The sequence below is a fragment of the Rhinopithecus bieti genome, unplaced genomic scaffold, assembly GCF_001698545.2.
Source record: "Rhinopithecus bieti isolate Rb0 unplaced genomic scaffold, ASM169854v2 scaffold_56832, whole genome shotgun sequence".
NCBI lineage: Eukaryota > Metazoa > Chordata > Mammalia > Primates > Cercopithecidae > Rhinopithecus > Rhinopithecus bieti.
In genome coordinates this window covers 656,184-677,137 of record NW_016822275.1, presented here as the reverse complement: position 1 = coordinate 677,137, position 20,954 = coordinate 656,184, and positions in this window count along the sequence as shown.

The following is a 20,954-nucleotide window of genomic DNA, read 5'->3' as shown; positions in this document are numbered from 1 at the left end:
TATTAGTGTATTTTCTGAGCATGAAGGTGAAGAATAGGAGCAAGAATGTTGAATGTGGAGGCAATTTAGAACAGCAGCTGTGGCCAATGCAAGAGTTTCAAATGAGAAGAATCAAAAGGTGTCCAAATGGCAGTGAGTATTCCTATTAGGAATTAGATACCCCGACTTGTAGTCATTGGTGTAATTTAACAGATGTTGAAATATTCTCAGCAGTATTCCTAAAACAAACCCAGAAACACATTAACTAAGACTGGGAATTCACACACGTGCCTATAGCGAAAGACAGTTACTTCTCCAGCATTTTGTCTTTCACAGTCACCTAGAAATTTGGAGCCTGGTACAGGACTGTACTTGTTATTAAATAATGTAGCTGCAAGTACATAAACTATACCAAAACATCACTGTGGCTTCATGTGGCTATTTAAATTTAAATTAATTAAAATTAAAAACCAGATACTCAGTTGCACCTGCCACATTTTAAGTACTCACTGGTCACATGTGGTGAATGACTATTGTATGGGACTGGTCGGACAAGAAGCATTTCCATCATCACGGAAAGTTCTGGACAGTGTTGGCATACCGCACAAATTGGCTTGCTGTTTTTTTCTACCTGCCCAGGAGTCATTGAGATTAAAGTGAAATTACAGACTGATATAAAAAATTTGCACATAGATCCCTACCCCAGGAACATGACACCATTTTAAAAAATGGTTTGGAGACAAACTGATTGCTCACCCTAGGTTAAACTCCCCATCATGACTGATAGGCAAACTGACAAAAATAGAGTTCAGTTGAGTGACAGTTAAGGATTTAAAATCCAAGGCATTGAATAGAACAATGGGAGCACTGTATTCATTCTGTTTCTTTTTTCTCCCACTCTCAAATTTGAGTTTAATGGCTGAGTCAGGTAGGTTAAATGTGTGCGACAGAGTGTATTCTGTTTTATGTGACTATAAAGGGCACATGGTGAAATGTAGAATATTAATATGTAAATCAATGCAATTTTTCATAATAGATATATAATTAAAGTGCTTAAGCGATAGCAAATGCAGCAGGTATTTTGATCACTTTTTAATTCTATAGCCCTTCATCTGATCACTGTGCTTCTCTCTTCTTATTCCATTATGCCCACAATAGAAGTTCTATTGATGGGGCACAACTCATGATCTCAGAAACTATGGTGGTTCCTTTTTGAAGGCTGCTGCTCAATTGCCTCAAATATTAGGTAATACATACAAAATTATGGATAATTTGTTCTTCAGTAGGATTTTTTGTAAGAAAAGATATTATTTTTCCTGGAAAGATTTTGTGTGTTACTCTTGATCTATTTCTCTTGGATCTACTTTTATTTTCTTCATAATTAAAATTTTGAGAGTATTATTGGCTGGGTGCAGTGGCTCATGCCTGTAATCCCAACACTCTGGGAGGCCAAAGTGGGTGGATCACTCGAGGTCAGTAGTTCGAGACCAGCCTGGCCAACATAGCAAAACCCCCTCTCTACTAAAAATACAAAAATTAGCCAGGCATGGTGGCATGTGCCTGTAATTTCAGCTACTCAGGAGGCTGAGGAACAAGAATTGCTTGAACCTGGGAGGCTGAGGTTTCAGTGAGCCGAGATCGTGTCACTGCACTTGCCTTGGTGACAGAGTGGGACTCTGTCTCAGAAAAAAAAAAAAAGAAAGAAAGAATTATATTTTCTTTTTTCCTAAAAAAGGAGATGATTTCCATACTTTAGAGAAACTCTATACACTTTAACAACCTCTCAGGTTAGGAGTCGATGAGAGTTGTGAAATGCTGTTATTATTATTCCCATTATTATGACTACTTTTAATTCTAAATGTGATATAAAATAAGGAATTTTAAAATTATTTCCAAAAGTGTCTATGGCAAAATGAGTAAAACAATGGTCAAAGAATGTAAGACCTAGGTTTTATTTAATGCATGCATGTTTATTTACTTATACATAATTGCATATTGTTCAGACAAGCAATATACTGTGTTCACAGACCTAAATATATAAATATGGTACTTAGAAGCTGTTTGATGTTGGCAAAGTTATTTAATTTTGGTGAACCTCTTTTCCTCTTCTATTCAAATGTATTTAATCATGAGAGTACCTTTGTCATTGGATTTTTGTGCACATTAAATGAGAAAATGAATGTAAACCGCTTAGTATAGGGATGTATGTGCTAAAGCAAGGTCTATCATTATCTGTTGTTTTTCTGAAGGCTTAGAGCTCTAATAAATGTTGTTCAAAGACACAAATCCAGACTAGACAGTTAGCAAAGCTAATCTCTTTACTTGCTCTCCCACTTCCCCATCCCACCTCTAATCATAAGGTACATCTTTTTGGAAAGATACAATGAAATGAGTATCTAACTACCTTATGCCTGAAGGCAGTTAACAGAATCGAACAATTTAAATGTATTTACAAAAGTTCTTAAATTAAAAACCAAGTTCTAAATGTGTCTCTCAATGAAAATGTGCACCATATTTTGTTTTTAATTACAAGTTACCTTTTTTATGTGTGTGTGAGACAGGGTTTCGCTGGCGCCCAGACGGGAGTACAGTGGTACAATCATGGCTTACAGCAGTTTCGACCTTCTGGGCTTAGGTGATCTTCCCACCTCAGCCTCCAGAGTAGCTGAGACAACAGGTGTGTGCCACTATGCCCAGCTAAATGTTTTATTTTTTTGTAGAGACGGAGCTCTTTCTTTGTTTCTCAGGCTGGTCTTGAACCCCTGAACACAAGTGATTCTCTCTCCTCAGCCTCCCAAAGTGCTGGGATTACATATGTGAGCCACAGAGCCTGGACTTGCCGTTATTTTTCATCTTACCCTTGTTTCTCCTGATTGACAATCCCCCTAAAGAATTGGGGCCTGAGTTCTTTCAGGAAAAGCAAGCATCAGAAGATTGCCTATAAAGAAGAGGAAGACGAAAGTGAGTCTGACCTTAGAGTACCGATTTCTAATTCTTCTCTTCTCCAGCAAAAAGGCTACTTGTACTTATATCCATTTTTCAGACTTGATCTTTTAAGTTTCAAGTTGTAAATCTAAGGATTCTCTCTACAGTCAGGCATTTTTCTCAGGACATGGCAGAAGACAAAATATAAAGAAAATGGGAATGGATAAGACATGAAATTTAAAAAAATATATATTCGAAGAAGTTACTTTTAGGTCTTATTATTGTGTCAACAGAACCAAAGGAAAGTTCAATTGCTGACTGAAGCAAGGGCAGGTAGCAGCTCAACTTTGCCAAATTGATTTGGGTTAGATATTTTTATCATTCTAAATTTTCTGGAGAACAGTATGCCCTTCCGTATGATATTTGCTGCATTAATAAAACTTGTTAGAGAAAGAGGAAAGTAGCAGTCACATCACTAATACCACACACTTTGTGGATATCTCCCTAAATGGCACTTCCAGTTACAGAAATCTGCTAGAGAAACCAACCTGATGGGTCACACATACTCTGACTATGTGATCAGAACCAAAAATGTTAAGCATTTCTGCCATTTCCAGATATGACAGCAAAGGCGAGAGATATGGATTAGTTGTCCGAATGTTACGGGCTTTTTTTTTTTTGGCAGAATATATGTTGCATACCTTCTCCTCACCACTTAAACTGTTGTATGATTATACATGCTGACAATTTGTCCTAAAGAGATATTCACTAATTTAACTTATTCTTGCACAACTATTTATATATTCACCAGCTGATGGCTTCTCATTTGGATATTGTCCTATAACTTTCTGAGAGCAATGGATTATCATTAAAGTATTTTTATTATCATCACAAAAATAGATTTAGACAATGTCAGTGATTTTGTATCTTAAACAAGATAGCTTGTAATTTGGAATCCACCCTTTTAGTTTGTGAGACATCAATGGAATGTCAGTATTCCTCTTACAGTAAAGAGTGGCAACACTGAGAGACAGCAAATTTGGCAGTAAACATATTGTCTTCAAATTTTGAAAGTATATCCAAATATCTCTTTCATTCCCCTTATAGGTATATTAAGTGTTGTCAGTGTACAATACAATTCTAAATGTTCAAATCTTGAAAGAAATACTGTGAATTTAAAGAAGTACTGTGTGGAGCAGAGAAAGTATATTTTGTCAGTTATAGTAGTGGCATGGCAAATGGACCTCATTTGAAATGTATCATACCATAGAAACATCTTTAGGTTTGGGTAGCTATATTCTGTTCTTTGGCATGGGTCACGGACTGAATTTGCAGTTAAATTTTTCAGGGCCGAATGCAACAAAAGTAACTGCATCCCTCAGGGAAAATCAAAGAGATGATTTTGCAAGACTGACCTCTAAAGAATTGGTAGATTAGATGTGGAAATTGTCCTGGAAGAACTCAGATATGCTTCTGAAGTTTATCTCCGCTCTCAAATACATGTCATCATGTACTGGGAGGTGTGAATGTAGAAAACAAAATACAACACACCATGTTGCTGTAGAATTTGTGCAGTACATGTGCTATTAAAAAATTCGTTTATAAAATACATCAAATTTAGGAGAATGTCTCTCGACTAAATGAAGCTTAAAAAAGTTGTCCTCCTCTGAGAAGGTGTACTAGGATAAGAATTATTTTAATTAATAAAAATCATCCAGAATGATTTTGTTGGGAGAATTAGATCATTCACCTATACAATCTCTTGTAGTTACAGCAACTAAGAAACACAGTTGGTGGCATTCATGGTTCTTTAAGCTTTAAAGCTTGCAGCTTTATCCTACAGTTGGTCTTTTATGCTTCTCTACTAAGAAAAGTGAAATTTGGAGTTTCCACATGATAGTTTAGAAGATCAAAAAGGGCAAGGTCAGTTTACCTTGAAGCATATGACTCATATCTTTCAAATAATGTCGTTTGATTTCAGGTATCACAAAAGCTGTAGGTACAAGTAGTTATCTATTGAAAGGATGTTAAAATGTCTCTGTAACAAGTATCACTGATAGATGCACACAGAAGTTGGGATATGATAAGGATGCCTGCAATTTGGCATGCCCAGTGTGCCTCTTCTTTTGTAACCTATATTTTCTGTTTTTGAAGAATACCAGTAAAGTGATGTTCAAGGGCCAGTAGGAAAGAATAAAGTTTCTTGAAAAGGTGAGAAGGTGTGGCAGGCAGCAACAGGGGCCCTGTCAGGGGTAACCTATGACGGCATGCCTCTTCATCTCAAAGGCATCATGCTTCTCTGGAAACCCTTAGATCAAACTCAGAAGAAGAAAGAGGTGTTAAATATATAACGTGGAGTCAACCAGAGGGTTTAACAAAGGAAATAAACCTGAACAAATCCTAGAATAGAAAGCATTTAGGGTTCAACATTATATACTTGATCTTAATTTACAAAGATCAAGATGTACATAATTATGGGCTCATGTTGGCCTTTAATACCAAATGCTGTTTCACCTCTTCCATCTCTGCCTCTACCTGCCTCCATAACTTTTCAACAATAAAAATAAAAACTAGGATGCTATTAACACAGATAATAACTTGCAGGTTATGAATCTAGCAGCTGGAGAGTAGTTGTGAGACAGGAAGCTTACTGGTTGGAATAGATGTTTATAATTTAAACAAGCCATAAGGTGAAACTTCTCAGATATCCAGACATGTAGGTTAAATAGAGGCTTGTAGTTCTAGGCAAGGCATTGATTGAAAGGCAACAAAATGGAGCTTGTTCCAGTATAAAGTCTTAGTTTCCTAGTTGTTATGAGCAACTGCTGAGAATACAAGCAATTATGTTTTAGTATTGCATCTTAAGATCTTGAAAGAATACTTTATCACAGAAGAGCCCAGGAGTCAATTGCCTGCTCACCATCAAGTTTGGTATTTTTTGTTTTTCTGGCAAAATGCACAATATGTCCCAAAGCGGTGGTATAAATTACAACCTGTTTCACTGCACAATTTTTCTTATTCTGAGACCCAGTCTCTTGTTTCTAAATAGTTGAGAAGCTTTACTTTGATGAATAGTTTCTCATTGTTACTAAATGTAGAATGAAGAACTACAGTGAATTTGTAGAAAGGGATGCTTATTTTTTAAACAGAAATATATTATGCAATAGGAAATAATTGATATTACTGATATTAATCTGTAAGTAACCAGTGTATACAAGGTCAGAAAATTAGAATCAGAGCAAAGAAGGAGAAGTCTTTGGTTTTTAGTATAAATAGGAATCCAGGACTGACACTCATTAGATATGGGTGCTGAATTCCTGAATTCTTTACAAAGCTTAGCCTGGAACAGGATATTTATAAAGTGCTAATAGAAGTCATATAATTAATTAAATCAAGTTTTGCTTGATACTGTTAAGTATGAAGAAAACATTTTTAGTATCACAGATTTTCAGAGCTAGCTTACCTAGGTCTTTGTCGTTTATTGTTAGAGAGCCATTGTTAGATAGACCTATATTCTCCCTGTCGTTTACACTCTCTCTAAGCCGCTGCACTCAACCAGCCTACCAAGAGACAAGCAGAATGTCTCCCAGTCCTCATAAACATCAGGGGTTCTAGGTTCAGGCACCCTCTCTCTGATTTGCAAGCATTTCCCCCTCTTAAATCCCTATCTTGTTTATCTCCCAAAATTTATTTCCTCCTCCTCCACCTTTTTTTCTCCCCCTCCCCCGTCCTCCTCCTCCTCCCCTTCTTCTTCCTCTTCCTCTTCTTCCTCCTCCTCCTCCTCTTCTTCTTCTTGTTCTCCTCCTCCTCCTCCTCTTACTCTTCTCCTTCTCCTTCTCCCTCTTCCTCTTCCTCTCCTTCTTCTCCTTCTCCTTCTCCTTCTCCTTCTCCTTTCTGATGGAAGGTAAAGAATCATGGTGCTTTTGCTCAGAACCTCCCACTGGTGGCCCATTTCGATGAACTTCTTATTGTGGCCAACAGCTTCACAGGATCTGGCTCCAGCCTATCTGTATGCTGTTCTTTCTCCACTGTACATTTTCAGTTCTGGAAGGGAGCAAACAAGATCTCACCCCTCATGGCTGTTGGACCTGCTGTTCCCTATGGCAGATACCAGCGATTACCCTGCTGCTGGTCTGACTGGCTCCCTCTCATATTTAGATCTTTGCTTAAACTTCATCTCTATAGCAAGCACTTTCCTGACATCTGGCCGTCCTTGTAAATTTCTTTCTTTTCCTGAATAGCAGTGAATAATGATACTATTTGATGCTTTATCGTGTGTCTCTCCATCACCATTGTTACCTCCAACACAGCAATGGAAGCTCTTGTTGGGTGGGGTATCTGCCTTATTCACTGCTGTATCTTCAGCTCCTAGTAGATATGTAGGGGCTCAGTAAAGATTTTTTTATTAATTCATTATGAAAAAAATTTCTATATCTCACTTCCTTATCTCTTTTCTAGGGCAATGGAACTGGCATGATGCGCTCTCATTTTTCTTTTCTAGTTGTTTTTCTTCTTAAGCTGACTTCTTTGTGTTTGCTAAAGATAGAATAAGATGGGCCATTGAGGACACAAAGCCAAACAGCATTGAAGAGTAACCTGGCAGATCAAACCAGCATGTATTGCCTGGAAAAAGTCAGGCCAAGGTAGGGTGTGTACAGTAAAACCTAAAAATGAGTTTGAATAGGAGGGGATCCAATCAATCCTAAGTATTTGAGAACTCACCATATATTCACAAATAGGTTTTTCATGCTGGAGCATATGGATATATCCCTGTTTTTAAGGGCTTACATCTAGCTATGAGAGTTAGATAAATCAGATGAAAGAACCACGGGTTTGATGATAGAAGGAAAGACAGAATTCCAGGTAAGAGTGAAGGCTTAAGTAAAGGTAGACAGGAAAGGAATATGTTTTACCGGGGAATGAGGAAATAATTCTCACTTGTCAAGGATTCAAAGCAGGAAATTATGAGCTAGTAGACTGAAAATGTTAGTTAATGCCAGACTGTGATGAGAGCTGAATTCAAGGCTTTGGGTTTTATTTGGCCAGCAAAACGTTTTCCATAGGAATGTGGTAGGTTAAAAGTGGTATTTGAGGAAAATCAGTATGACATCAGTCAACAAGTTGAAGTGCACTTTCATATAAAACTGAGAGTGGTCAGGAAACCTGGAAAAATGTTGCATGTGTTTTATGTCTAAAGATTTATCCATGTAACTGCCTTGTATATTTCATCTATGAGCTGACCTAACTCTCAATTTTTGCTGTGTTACCAATTATATTTGTGTTTCTGGTTTTGCTATGGTTAAGCAGACAATTCTCTGAGAAATAGCACATCACGAATCACATCTTCATCTGAACTTAGATAAGTAATTGATCTAGATTGATGAGCAGTTGTGAAATATTCTCCTATGTCTATGTGCATTCAATACAAAATCTAGATTAGACCAACATAAAACCAACCCTAGAAATAAAATTCTGTCAGTCAGACTAAATGGCAACTTCAGCTGAGAAGCAGTTCATTATGAGGTTTCTGGCTTGAGTTTGCCACTTGGATGTCTAGATATTTTTTTTCCATAATGAGTAATATATATCTAATAATGCCAGTTCTAATGCAAACAATTTTATTTTTATTTATTTTCATGGTTGTCTTTCTCTGGGAAAATAATCAGCCCAGTGGTAATACATTTTCCTTATTAAAATGTTTTTCTTTGTTTTTACTCTAGGCTATAGTTAGAATTCATGGGTACACAAACTGGTGTTTTAGATAAAATTATGTTGATTATCATGTTACATTGTGTGCAATTAGAGCCTCTAACATCCCAGAAACAGATTTGAATTTGTACGATTTTGTAAAAAGTTGGATATGACTAAATAATGTATTGTATTAGAAATTATACATTTTGTTTTACAGCTGACAAGTTTAACATGATGTTTCTCATTATCGTTCATTTCAAGTCAAACATCCTAGCACAAATAAGCTCCTTTGAGAATGTGGGTCAGAGATAATTCATTATGTGAAAAATTCTTAACCTGAAAGCATATATGAAGGAAAGTTGGATGAAGGACTCACGTGGGAGAAGTACAGAGAATATATCCATCCAGTGCCACTAAAGGGTTCATTTATTTATTTTTTTTTTTTTTGATCAATGGTCACAGACTTGTAAATTGACTATGCCAAATCATTTGTGGTTTCATTAGGAGAAAAAAATAGGAAAACAGGATAAAACAACAGTTCTGATCTCTTCATGATGAATTATGCATCTTGCATGGATGACTAGTTTATCACTTTTTAACTTGCAGTATGCACTTTGTTTAGCTACAAAATACATTGAATTGCTCTGTTTAGGAGTCCAAATCTACTAGTGCATATGGGTGATGTCATCCTGCAGGTAATCAACATAGTTCAGTGGTTTTAAATATAAATTAAATCTTGCTAATTTTATTCATCTTGTGAAAACTCAGATTAAAAAGAGACAGCCATATGCAAATCAGATACATGCAGCCCAACTGAATTATATTGTTTCATGTCTGTGCTTTCTAAATAATAGAATGGTAACTATACAGAATGATTCTTTTGAATATCCTGACAAGCATGATTTATGGTGTTCCTAAGATGTATTCTTTGCTTAATAGTCAAAAGAAAGGCCTTACTTTCCCACTTACCTAATATTGCATGCATTTATATTTTAATGTCACTCCATTTAGAAAGTGAAGGGGGAAGGGAGAATAGATGTAAATTATATCCTTACTGATGCATAAAACAGTATTGAAATTGAAAATTGCTGTTTTAGCATACAAAGTGGAATACCACAATTAATTCCTTTTCTTACAACAGGCACAATGTTGAACTTTGTAGAAATGCAGCCTATTATGACGTTAGTGTAAAAGTCCTTTGACATGAAAAATACCCAGAAAAAAGAATTTCTGCATTATTAATGTCTCCTTCCCCACCTAGCAAATAACAGGGGTCCATTGCAAGATATATGAATAAGAATATGATAGGCCAGAGGGATAGAACAATGTTAAACACACACACACACACACACACACACACACGCACGCACGCACATATCTATTTTGACTAGGGTGACCAGGACCAGATGGATCTGTTTACTTAGAAGAATCCAAATGTATTCTTGTCATACTGGTATTAATTATTAATGTTAACACCTTCCACTATCATGTGTCCCTTTCTGGGTGGTAAATTATGATTACCCTAGTATGACTACCACAGCAAAACACAGACCAAGTTTATATGGTTGAGTATTCTTACCAGACCTTTTCCTTGATTCATCAGTCTATGAACAAGGAAATTACGGACAACCAGAAAATTATGTGGATTTCATGAGCTGTACTTTCTCACACAATGCTAGAACCTCATCCTTAAGGTACTTTTAAGTGAAATACCTCAAATGGTCAAATGTTAAACACAAAATCGATGATGTTAAGTATCATGGGGACAGCTGGCTCATCCACATTTGTTTCTCCATTGGCCAGTGTTAGGACAATGCAAACTCTCCACCAATAGCAGCAAAAATCAATGATAACTTTAGTTGCAAAGAAATGACACTCATGATTTTTATTTGCTTAGTTTTTGCCATGTGTGTGTGTATGTATGTATGTAAGTATGTATGTACATATTACAATAGAACTTTATTTGCAAAACCAGGGATAGTCTGTGGGCCTATTTAATGACCCCTGGTGTAGATATCAAAATGATTTCACTTTCTATTAATAATAATGAGTACTTTCTGCCAAGTATAGTTTCGTAGAGGACTCACTTTCTGTCTCTATATAGGCAGTGCTCACTTCGATTTCAATTGCCTTTGTATGTGTTTTACTTTCCTTGGATACCTTCTGTACCTCTGCTCTCCTCTCCATGTTAATTCTCTTAATCTGTTCCATGCCCTCTCTTAAGTCTATCATTTTTGTAAAAAGAGGAGAATTCTCAGTGCTGTGTTTAGTCTCTTTTGTTCCTTCCCTAAATCCTCTTTATCTCTGCTGTCTCATTCTCTTTAATTTAGATTTTCATTACACATGTAAGGCTGGCCAGATCATGTGTTCTGTTTCACCAGTGCATTCAGATGTATTTGGTGGAATGCAGGAGCACTAACTAGGATACAGTGGAGGACTATTTCACTGCTATTGGTACCAAGTAAAACTGAGGCTTCAAAAAGAAGTGTATCTGTTTAACCGTCAAATTCACTAACCATCTCTTATAAGAGCATATAATGGGAGGAGATGCAAATAAATATTTTATATTTTCATGATGGAGAATTTTTGTCTTAATGTTTGTACATTACAAAGAATAAAATTTAAATATTTCCAATTTATTCAAACTATTGTACGCATGCAAATTTGTAATATATACCCGCCTGCCTGCCTTTCTTTATCTCCGTTTCTTTTTTCCTACCTTCTCATTTTCTTCCTTATTGCCTCCCTTCCTTTCTTTTTCTTTCCCACAGAGAAATAATGAAAATTTGACAAAATGTAAAAGAATACCCAAAATTTCATCAGTATACTACCAGTCAGTAGTTATTACTTGGATGATAATGGCATTTGCACTATTAGCATGAAATATTTTTAATATTGAGCTAGAGTGAATCTAATGAGATTTCAGATCAGGGTCCAGCTGATGCAGAGATGAATTATTCGCTGTGAAGCTTTTAACCAAGCAACCAAACTGTCACATGCTGTGTCTAAGAACTGATACTTGCAGTCCAAAACTCATTACCAAGTATGTCTTCTGAAAGATATATATTATTGCCTGAATCTCTTTCAGATATACTATTTATTTAAGCCTGGAGTTCATTGCCTTAAGAGTGTGATGATTTTACACCTATGTATCAAGCCTAGAGAAACTGACAGATCAAATGGGAACATGTGATTTAAAAGTGTGATTCAAAAGTCATTGAGTTCATTCATTTGATGACAATTTTGGGGCAAATCATGGCCCCTTCCTTAATTGTGTATTTTGTCTTCACTTATGGAATTGATTTGAAGATATTCAAAGGAGAGTCAAGATTTTGTAACTTAACTATAATAAAATATGGTTTAAATGATAAAAGCTTAAAATAAAAAAAGATGATTTTGTAACTTAAAGGTAATCAAAATATGATAAACTATGCCTTTAAACATGTTAATAGATGTACTCACAGTAGATTAATGGATTTGCCACATATATTTTAATATTTTCTTATTATAGCATCTAAGGTATATAAAATACATGCATTTCTGCCTATGTTTGAGAATGATTTCTCTGCTACAGCATAAATATTGATAATGGTATAAAATATTTTTTATTTCCTTTGACCCCTGNATAAAAATATGGTTTAAATGATAAAAAGCTTAAAATAAAAAAAGATGATTTTTGTAACTTAAAGGTAATCAAAATATGATAAACTATGCCTTTAAACATGTTAATAGATGTACTCACAGTAGATTAATGGATTTGCCACATATATTTTAATATTTTTCTTATTATAGCATCTAAGGTATATAAAAATACATGCATTTCTGCCTATGTTTGAGAATGATTTCTCTGCTACAGCATAAATATTGATAATGGTATAAAAATATTTTTTATTTCCTTTGACCCCTGGATGAATTTGCTCAATCACCAAGGGTGTTCTCCTGTACAAGGATATGCCTTTTTTAAAATTTGCTTTTAATGAAAATTTTAAAATCAGAGAAAGAAGAATTATTGAATGATGATTGAGCTAATCAAAATGTATTGGGCTTTCTGAAAAGTCACTAATCTAAGTACCTGCCAAATGCAAAGCACCGCTCCCTGTCTCAGTTCCAGTCACTCAAAGAAATAACTGTATTTGGAGATTTTACAGTTGATAGACGTGTAATACACATTTATGATTTGCAGCTTCTGAAATAAAACAGCTGTGTGTGTTGGGAAGGGTATACCGTGTGCTGAGGAATGAGTCTCAACCACATTTATACTTGTTGAAACTTGTTGGGCTAGTTGCACATTCATTCTTGGTGAAACTTTTTGAGCCCGTTCAGGACTCAATGGAGATTCCTGCTTGCTTTAGAGATATAAGAAGAGGCATGTGCTCAGTGATCCAAGAAGGAAACCCCTCCCTACATTCCATTGGTCACTTTTTCATCTCCGAAATAGCTCTCAAGTACAATAGGAAATAAAATCCTTTTGATTTTATTTTTCCTCTAGCTTCTACCCTGGTTCAGGTCATCATGATGGGGACCTCTCGGTTAGACCTCTGGAAGAACTAGTAATCTTTCTAAAATGCACATTTGGTCATTTTATTTTTCTGCTTAAAACTTCTCAGTACTCCGTTCCTCCACCTTGCCTTCAGGGTGGTCCTTCTTAACCCACATGTAATATTTTAGCCTTCTTATCGCTGCAGCCCTACCTATCTCTTATTCCTTCTTTACATTTTACATTTTTCTCTGTGATCCTGCACTTTTCAGTTTCTTGGATGTGCATTCTTTTGGACTTTGTTGCTGTTTCAGTACATTTATTCTCTGTTTCTTTAATATTTTCTCTTTTTCCAGGCCCCAATTCAAATGTTACTGCCTCAAGAAAGCCTTGCCTTCTCCCTCCCCACCAGACAAGTTATGTGCCCTTCCTACGTGCCTTAGCAGGGTTTTCACACTTATTAGAATTATGATAGCTAGGTTATTTGTAAAACCATCAGACTCTGTGTGAGCCTGGAATTTGTCTCCTGGACCAAGCACAGTGCAAATACCTACTACCAAGCAGAATGTCAGGGATACAGCAGAATACCTAGGACCAAGCAGAATATCAGGGTTTTAACATGTCAAAAAATCAGGGATGACTTCCTTCTCTTCAGAGAAATTTTACAGTCTTTTCATTCATAGCGAAGCAGAAGTTTTAGGAAAACCAAAGATGCAGTGAGAAGTCAAAAAGTTACTCTGCTGCCCTTTTTATTCTGTACCCAATACAATAGTACACAGCATTCAGATATTTCCACATTGAATTCATCTTCCTCTTTATAAAACTTTGGTTTGAAATGTGTATCCAGATCAACAGCACACTGTCTTCCTTTCCTCAGTCCTATGGAGGATGGGTTAGGAGGCAGGCAGATACAGATAGAATTGTCTACAACTGGACATCTGCTTGTAAGGAAAAATGGTTTGACCCCTTTTATAAAACATGACTGGAGGCAGAAATGAAATTCAGTCTGAATCTCTTTCCTCATTCAAGGTGGGTTTAATGAGTGGGTCCCTTATTTATTTTTTTATGTAACTATTAAAAAGAAACCATTACTGTTTTTTTTTTATTAAGATTTCAAAATGAATCTGTGTAAGTATTGCAGTTTCATTTACTGAACTAATGCAAAGTATAACTTTCTGAAAAAGGCATACACATATCCTAAACAATAGTTTACATGGTTTGGCTGTGTGCCCACCCAAATCTCATCTTTAATTCTAGTTCCCATAATCCTCAAGTGTCGTGGAAGGGACCTGGTGGGAGGTAATTGAATAATAGGGGCGGTAACCCCCGTGCTGCAGATAGTGAGTGAGTTCTCACGAGATCTGATAGTTTTATAAGGGGCTTTTCTCTCTTTGCTTTTTCCCTTTTTGCTTGGCATTTCTCCTTCCAGCCATCATATGAAGAAGGACATGTTTGCTTCCCCTTCTGCCTGATTATAAGTTTCCTGAGGCCTTCCCAGCCATGCAGACCTGAGAGTCAATTAAACCTCTTCCTTTATAAATTACCCAGTCTTGGGCAGTTCTTTATAGCAGCGTGAGAACAGACTAATGCAATAGTGAAAATGTATAACATATTATTTTCATATTTCTCCTAAAACAGAAGGAAAATAGAAATCGTTAACTTTATGGTGAGTGAAATAGGGCCTACGATTAAAGGGATATTTGGGGAAGTCACCTGGAACCAGAAGAGGGAACGCAAAGCTTAAAGTAGATACGGAGGCCAGCAGTCACATTAGTGTTTCTCAGCTCTTCTTTGCGCATTTTGTTCTCCCAGCCTTTTACTTCCCTGCCTTCTTCCTGTCTCCTTCCTTGGTATACTTTTTTTTGCTCAGTGAGGCCTTTCTTACCCTATTAACATTTATAATCACTTCCACCACTTCAAATTCTCTCTTTATTGCTCTGTTTTCCCCCATAGTACAGAAGACAATTGATCTTATTATATAGCTTAGTTATTCTGTTTATTGCCCATCTCCCTCCATTAGAGTATAAGCTCTTTGAAGGAAGGAATAGTTGACTGTATTGCTCACTATGGTATTCCCAGTGGCTAGGATAGGGCTACCATATAGGAGGTACTAAACAAATTCTTGTTGAATGAACAAATCAATAGTACTCATTCTAAGTTTTTTTTTATTTTAATATTGTTTAGTAACTACTAACAGTTGGCCATAAAAGTAGGAATATAGAATTTGAAAGTGATTCACAGTGTGGAAACTAACAAGCCTCTACAGATTTTGCCTATTTTTTTCTTTTTTTAAATGTAATTTATCATATCACATTGTGAGAGACTATGTCACAAGATCTTCTTGAATTAATGCAAAAAGATAAAATAATGGGTGGTAAGGTATTTGTCCTGGATTCAATATTTATGAGGATGTGTAGTTATTTGCGGTTAGAGAGACGTGTGCGTTTTTATACGCTAGTTGATTTTATGTTAAAACAAATGTAAATAGTGGTTAAGACATCTCTGTGGCTAATATTTCACATGCCTCCAGTGAGACCATAGCCTAACATGCTGTGGATCTGAAGTGTTAATTCAATCATTATCCATGCTTCATCAGAATATTTGCGGAATCTCTGCAGCGTGTGCTAGAAATGTTGGAGCAAAGGGTATCTTTATCACAGCTTCTAATCATCACATGACGAGACAGCGCATTTCCACCAGTTCATAGTGCACTTTGTCAATTAAGTGAAGAGAAAATACAATGACTAAATTCTATTTGAGCCATAAAAAAATACACCTTACACTGCAACCTCTGGTGTCTGGTTGCTAAAGTTAATAGAAAATGGGTTCTATGAAAGGGAAAGTGCATTAATCTGTGGAGTTAAAAATAACTTTAACTGTAATTTAATGTATTTAATATGAACTACCTTGTTATTTGATTTTATACAAAGACCTTCAGTTAGTAATGATTATCTTCTTTTTTCAAATTTAAAACATTGAAACTCATTGCCTACTCCCTGCTTCTGTGAAGTCCTTGCTATCTGTCATTCCACAGTTTTGTCATTGTGTTTACTCCTTCATGAAAACTATGTTTAATGTGCCTGCTCCATGTCATAGTTACGAAGCGATGAGGGAGTAATGGGAGAGATGAAGGATATCTATTGAAAGAGCTTTAGTAAAAATTTTGATTTGTAAATTATTTCTGTTATATATATATATGATTTGTTTCTGAAATTAATAGATTTCATATGAAATTTTCTTAAGTTCAACATAGTCTCCCTTCACAATTTTTATAGTTTAGTGATATATTTGCTATTACAAACATTCATATGACATAGTTTATGCATTTTAAAATAACATAGAAATTCAAAATATACTTTTAAAGGTTATACAATCTCAAAACACTCTCCTTTTGAAATGGCAATAGTATACATTAAATTTTTATTTTAAGCTTATCCTTTAATAATTTTATGAGGGACTTACTACACTTTAGGAGTGATTATGATTTTTAGTATGAATTAAGAAGGATAGTAGTGTCTAAAACCTTAAGATTTTTGCCCAAGGAAAGATAGACAATACTCAAAGATTTTCATGTATTTTATATCTTGTTTGCTTTTTTATTGGAAAAAAATTATCTTTCAAAATATTCCCAAAAGGAAAATATGGTATGTTTATACAAATGTTTGTGTGTATATAGTCGGTATATATATATTTATGGAGTGTATTTATTTATGGGATATATTTCAAAAAATATTCCCCAAAAGAAAAAAGGTATGTTTTTCCAGTTTTTTTGTGGGTACATAGTAGGTATATATTTATGGGGTATTTATGGACTACATAGTAGGTGTATATATTTATGGGGCACAGATATGCAATGTGAAATACGCACATCACAAAGAATGGGGTATCCATCCCCTCTAGCATTTATCCTTGGAGCTACATACAATCCAGTTACACTCTTTAAGTTATTTTAAAATGTGCAATGCAGTTATTATTGACTGTAGTAACCCTGTTGTGATATCAATCAGTAGTTCTTATTCATTATTTCTATTTTTGGTACCCATTAATCATCCCCATGTCCCCTGCACACGGTCTTCCCACCCCCCACCCCACTATCCTTCCCAGCCTCTGGTAACCTTTCTTCTAATCTCTATGTCCATGAGTTCAATTGTTTTGATTTTTATATCCCACAAATAAGTGAGAACAGGTAATGTTTGTCTTTCTGTGCATAACTATTTCACTTAACATAATGATGTCCAGTTCCATCTGTGTTTTTACAAATGACCGAATCTCCTTTTTTTTATATCTGAACAGTAGTCCATTATGAACATGTAACACATTTTCTTTATGCATTAATCTGTTAATGAAAACTTAGGTTGCTCCCAAATCTTAGTTATTGTAAAGAGTGCTGCAACAAACAGGAGTGCAGATGTCTCTTTGATATACTGATTTCCTTTCTTTGGGTATATATTCAGTATTGGGATTGCTAGATCTTATGGTAGCTCAACCTTTAGTTTTTTGAGGAATCTCCAAACTGTTCTCTGCAGTGGCTGTACTAATTTCCGTTCCCACCAACAGTGTACAAAGGTTCCCTTTTCTCCGCATCCTCACAGGCACTTGTTACTGCCTGTCTTTTGGTTATGAGCTATTTTAAATGGAGTGAGATGATATCTCATTGTAGTTTTGATTGGCATTTCTCTGATTATCTGTGATATTGATGACTTTTTCATATGCCTGTTTGCTATTTGTATGTCTTCTTTTGAGAAATGCCTATTCAAGTCTTTTGCCTATTTTTTGATTGGATCATTAGATTGTTTTTCTGTAAAGTTGCTTTATCTCCTTATATATTCTTGTTATTAATTCCTTGTTAGATAGCAGGTTTACAAATATTTTCTACCATTCTGTAGGTGGTCTCTTCGCTTTGTTGATTGTTTCCTTTTCTGTGCAGAAACTTTTGATGTGATTCCATTTGTCCATTTTTGCTTTGGTTGCCTGTGCTTGTGGGGTATTCCTCAAGAAAGTTTTGCCCAAAAAAATGTCCTGGAGATTTTCCCCCGTGTTTTCTTGTAGTGGTTTCATAGTTTTAGGTCTTAGATTTAAGACTTTAATCCATTTTGATTTGATTTTCACCTATGGAGAAAGATTGGAGTCTAGCTTCATTCTTCTGCATATGGATCCTGTATTCCCAGCACCATTTCTTGAAGAGATTGTCTTTTCCCCAGTGTATGTTTTTGGCACCTTTTTTGAAAATGAGGTCATTGTGGATGTGTGGAAAAAAGGTATGTCTGTCACATATCTGCATACCCTGAGTGTTATTTTAGAAAAATCGGATTATGTTCTTTTATTATTGTATGATTGCTTTAATTATTTATAATTGTTTCAGTAAGATTAAATTATTAGCTTACCACAAAAATAAGCAAGTGCAAGTGAGGATTTTATGACATGTATCTAAAATAAGTAAAATGAATTTTCTAAAGAGTGAAAAAAAGCAAACATTTTATTAGCTAACCTAAGAACTATATTATTTCATTTATAAATTAAAAACTAATGGCAATAAACTGAGAGTTCTTGCAGAATCATCATCAGTAGCTGCCCTGGCATATAACCCTATATTAATAAAATTTAAAAAATTTTAAAAACCTATATTAATATTAATAAAATACGTATTATTAATGTGTATTTTAAAATGGAAACAAAAAATTATGTCTCTTTAAGGTTCTTTTTTAAAAACCCAAATATATGTTTGAATTCACAGATTCCATTAAAGGAAACATGCAAATGGTTGTCTTTTAGTTCGCATATAACTTAACACAGTTCAGGCAGTTAAATCAATATTCTAAATAATTTATATAAGCTAGGAAGTTGCCTCCTTCTCTTTTGATTCAGAGACCAACAGTGGAATGATGATGCAAGTAACGTCCTCTCTGGCCTCTCTTCAAAGTGGGTGAGGCACATCTCAGCAGCTTCATAGCCTGTGCCATCTATACTCTGCATCTCCTTTTGGCAAGATCAATAGGCCTGCCTAGAATGCTTTTTCTCATCATTGTCCTTTTTATACTTTTTTTTCTGAAATATTTGTGAGTTAGCATGGGAGTGTTAGCAAAGGTCAGCAGTTAAAATTTCACCTTAGTTTACTTTCATTCATTCATTCATTTTACTTAGTACATACTATCCATGGGGCTGGTCTTTGGGAGAATGAGTGTGTGAATAGTTCCTTGCTCCAGAAGCTTAGTTAAGAATATACAACATACAACAAGAGTGTATATATATAAGAACATGAGGTGCACATGTGCAGTTGACATTCTGCATACTTCTGAGAGGCAGATAGGTACAAAAAGTAGCTCATCATAGATGGTAGGATATGTTAAGTATCACATGTGTGTTTTAGAAAACAAAAACAATAGGAATTCAGAAGGAGAGGAGAGCATCACAGGTCTGAGAGCAGTGTAAGCTTTAGAGAAGTAAATTCCAGCCAGACCTTGAAATTGTATTAAGTGTTGGCAAGAAAAGAGACAAATTTAGAGATACTCTTTTTTTTTTTCTTCATTCTATCCTGGTGGAGGGCTTAAAAATTGTTTGTTATATTGGAGAATAGGATTGTCGTGTTTCTGCATCCTTGCTTATATGTAAGAGAGCAAGAGGGATAGAGAGAAGGGGCGTGTCAGATCAGGCACTGATGGGAAGGACATAGGACAAAAAGGTCAATGTGGCAGGAGTAAAGGGTTCACGTGGGGAATGTTAACATGAGATCAGAGAGACATTTAAAGCCAGATTTAGGGAAGACTTGAAAATAATACTGAGAGCTTTGGACTCTGTCCTGTAACTAATGAACGAACAATGATTACTGTTTAACTGAAGAGTAATATAATAAAATCAGTTACAAAAGATGTATACACTTATAAAGAATTGCCTAATCATATCTATCAGGTTGCACTAAATTCCATTAGATAATTTAATCATGTGCTTATGTTGACACAGCACCTTACATTCTTATACATGTAACTATTGTAGTGAACTTGGCATTTCATCATCTGGGAAAGTGAACTTTGGAAAACCAAATGAGTTAGTGGTAACAGGGCTAAACTAAAAAAGTAGGTTTTCCAAGTCAAGTGTTCTTTAAAATCCTCATCTTGAGTATAATTATGTACTGTTTGAAAGGTTTAAACTGGTCCAGGTGATGCTGTCCCAGTGAAAAAGACGGTGCTTAACTATGTCCTTTATTGTTGTTGTTCTGAGAATGACAAGCCTAGTTATAACCAAGAGATGCAAATGGTCACTTCTTTGCCTAGGGTACTGCCTAAAAACACAGCAAGAGAAACACTTTGGAAAAAGTCCCAAGACCACTAGAAGTCAAACAGAAACATGGATTTTTTTCTGTATTGTTTTCTTTAGACTTAGGATGTCATATGAGTAAAGGAGGCTGAACAGTTTTGGCCAGGAAACTGATAAAGACTTCAGACTCGAAGGGTGGGGTAAATGGTATTTGATGAGTTGCTTTTCTCCTGAGGAGGTGAGCTTCATGAGCTAATAAGTCTTTTCCATCTGTGAAATCAAAAAACAGATTTTACAGCATTTGGCAGACAGGGTTAAGTATTTGGGGACCACATGGAGATTATATAGAGGAAAAATGAAAGGGGAGAGCTGCCTTTTGGCTGCAGCGTGCATCAAGCTTGGGCTCATCCATAAACAACCCTCCCCTCCCCTTGAAAAAGGATCAACCAGAATGCCACTCCAAAAAGCTACCACATGTCAGGTTTTTTTCCTGCTCTCAATGTTTGTATCAGATGTTTTAATTTAGTCCCCTCATACTATGCATGATGTTCTGAAAAGGTGCAGTCAGATTTAGAGCATATAAATATAAAAGAGAGGGACAGAGAGATTGAGATTGATTCATCCAACTCTT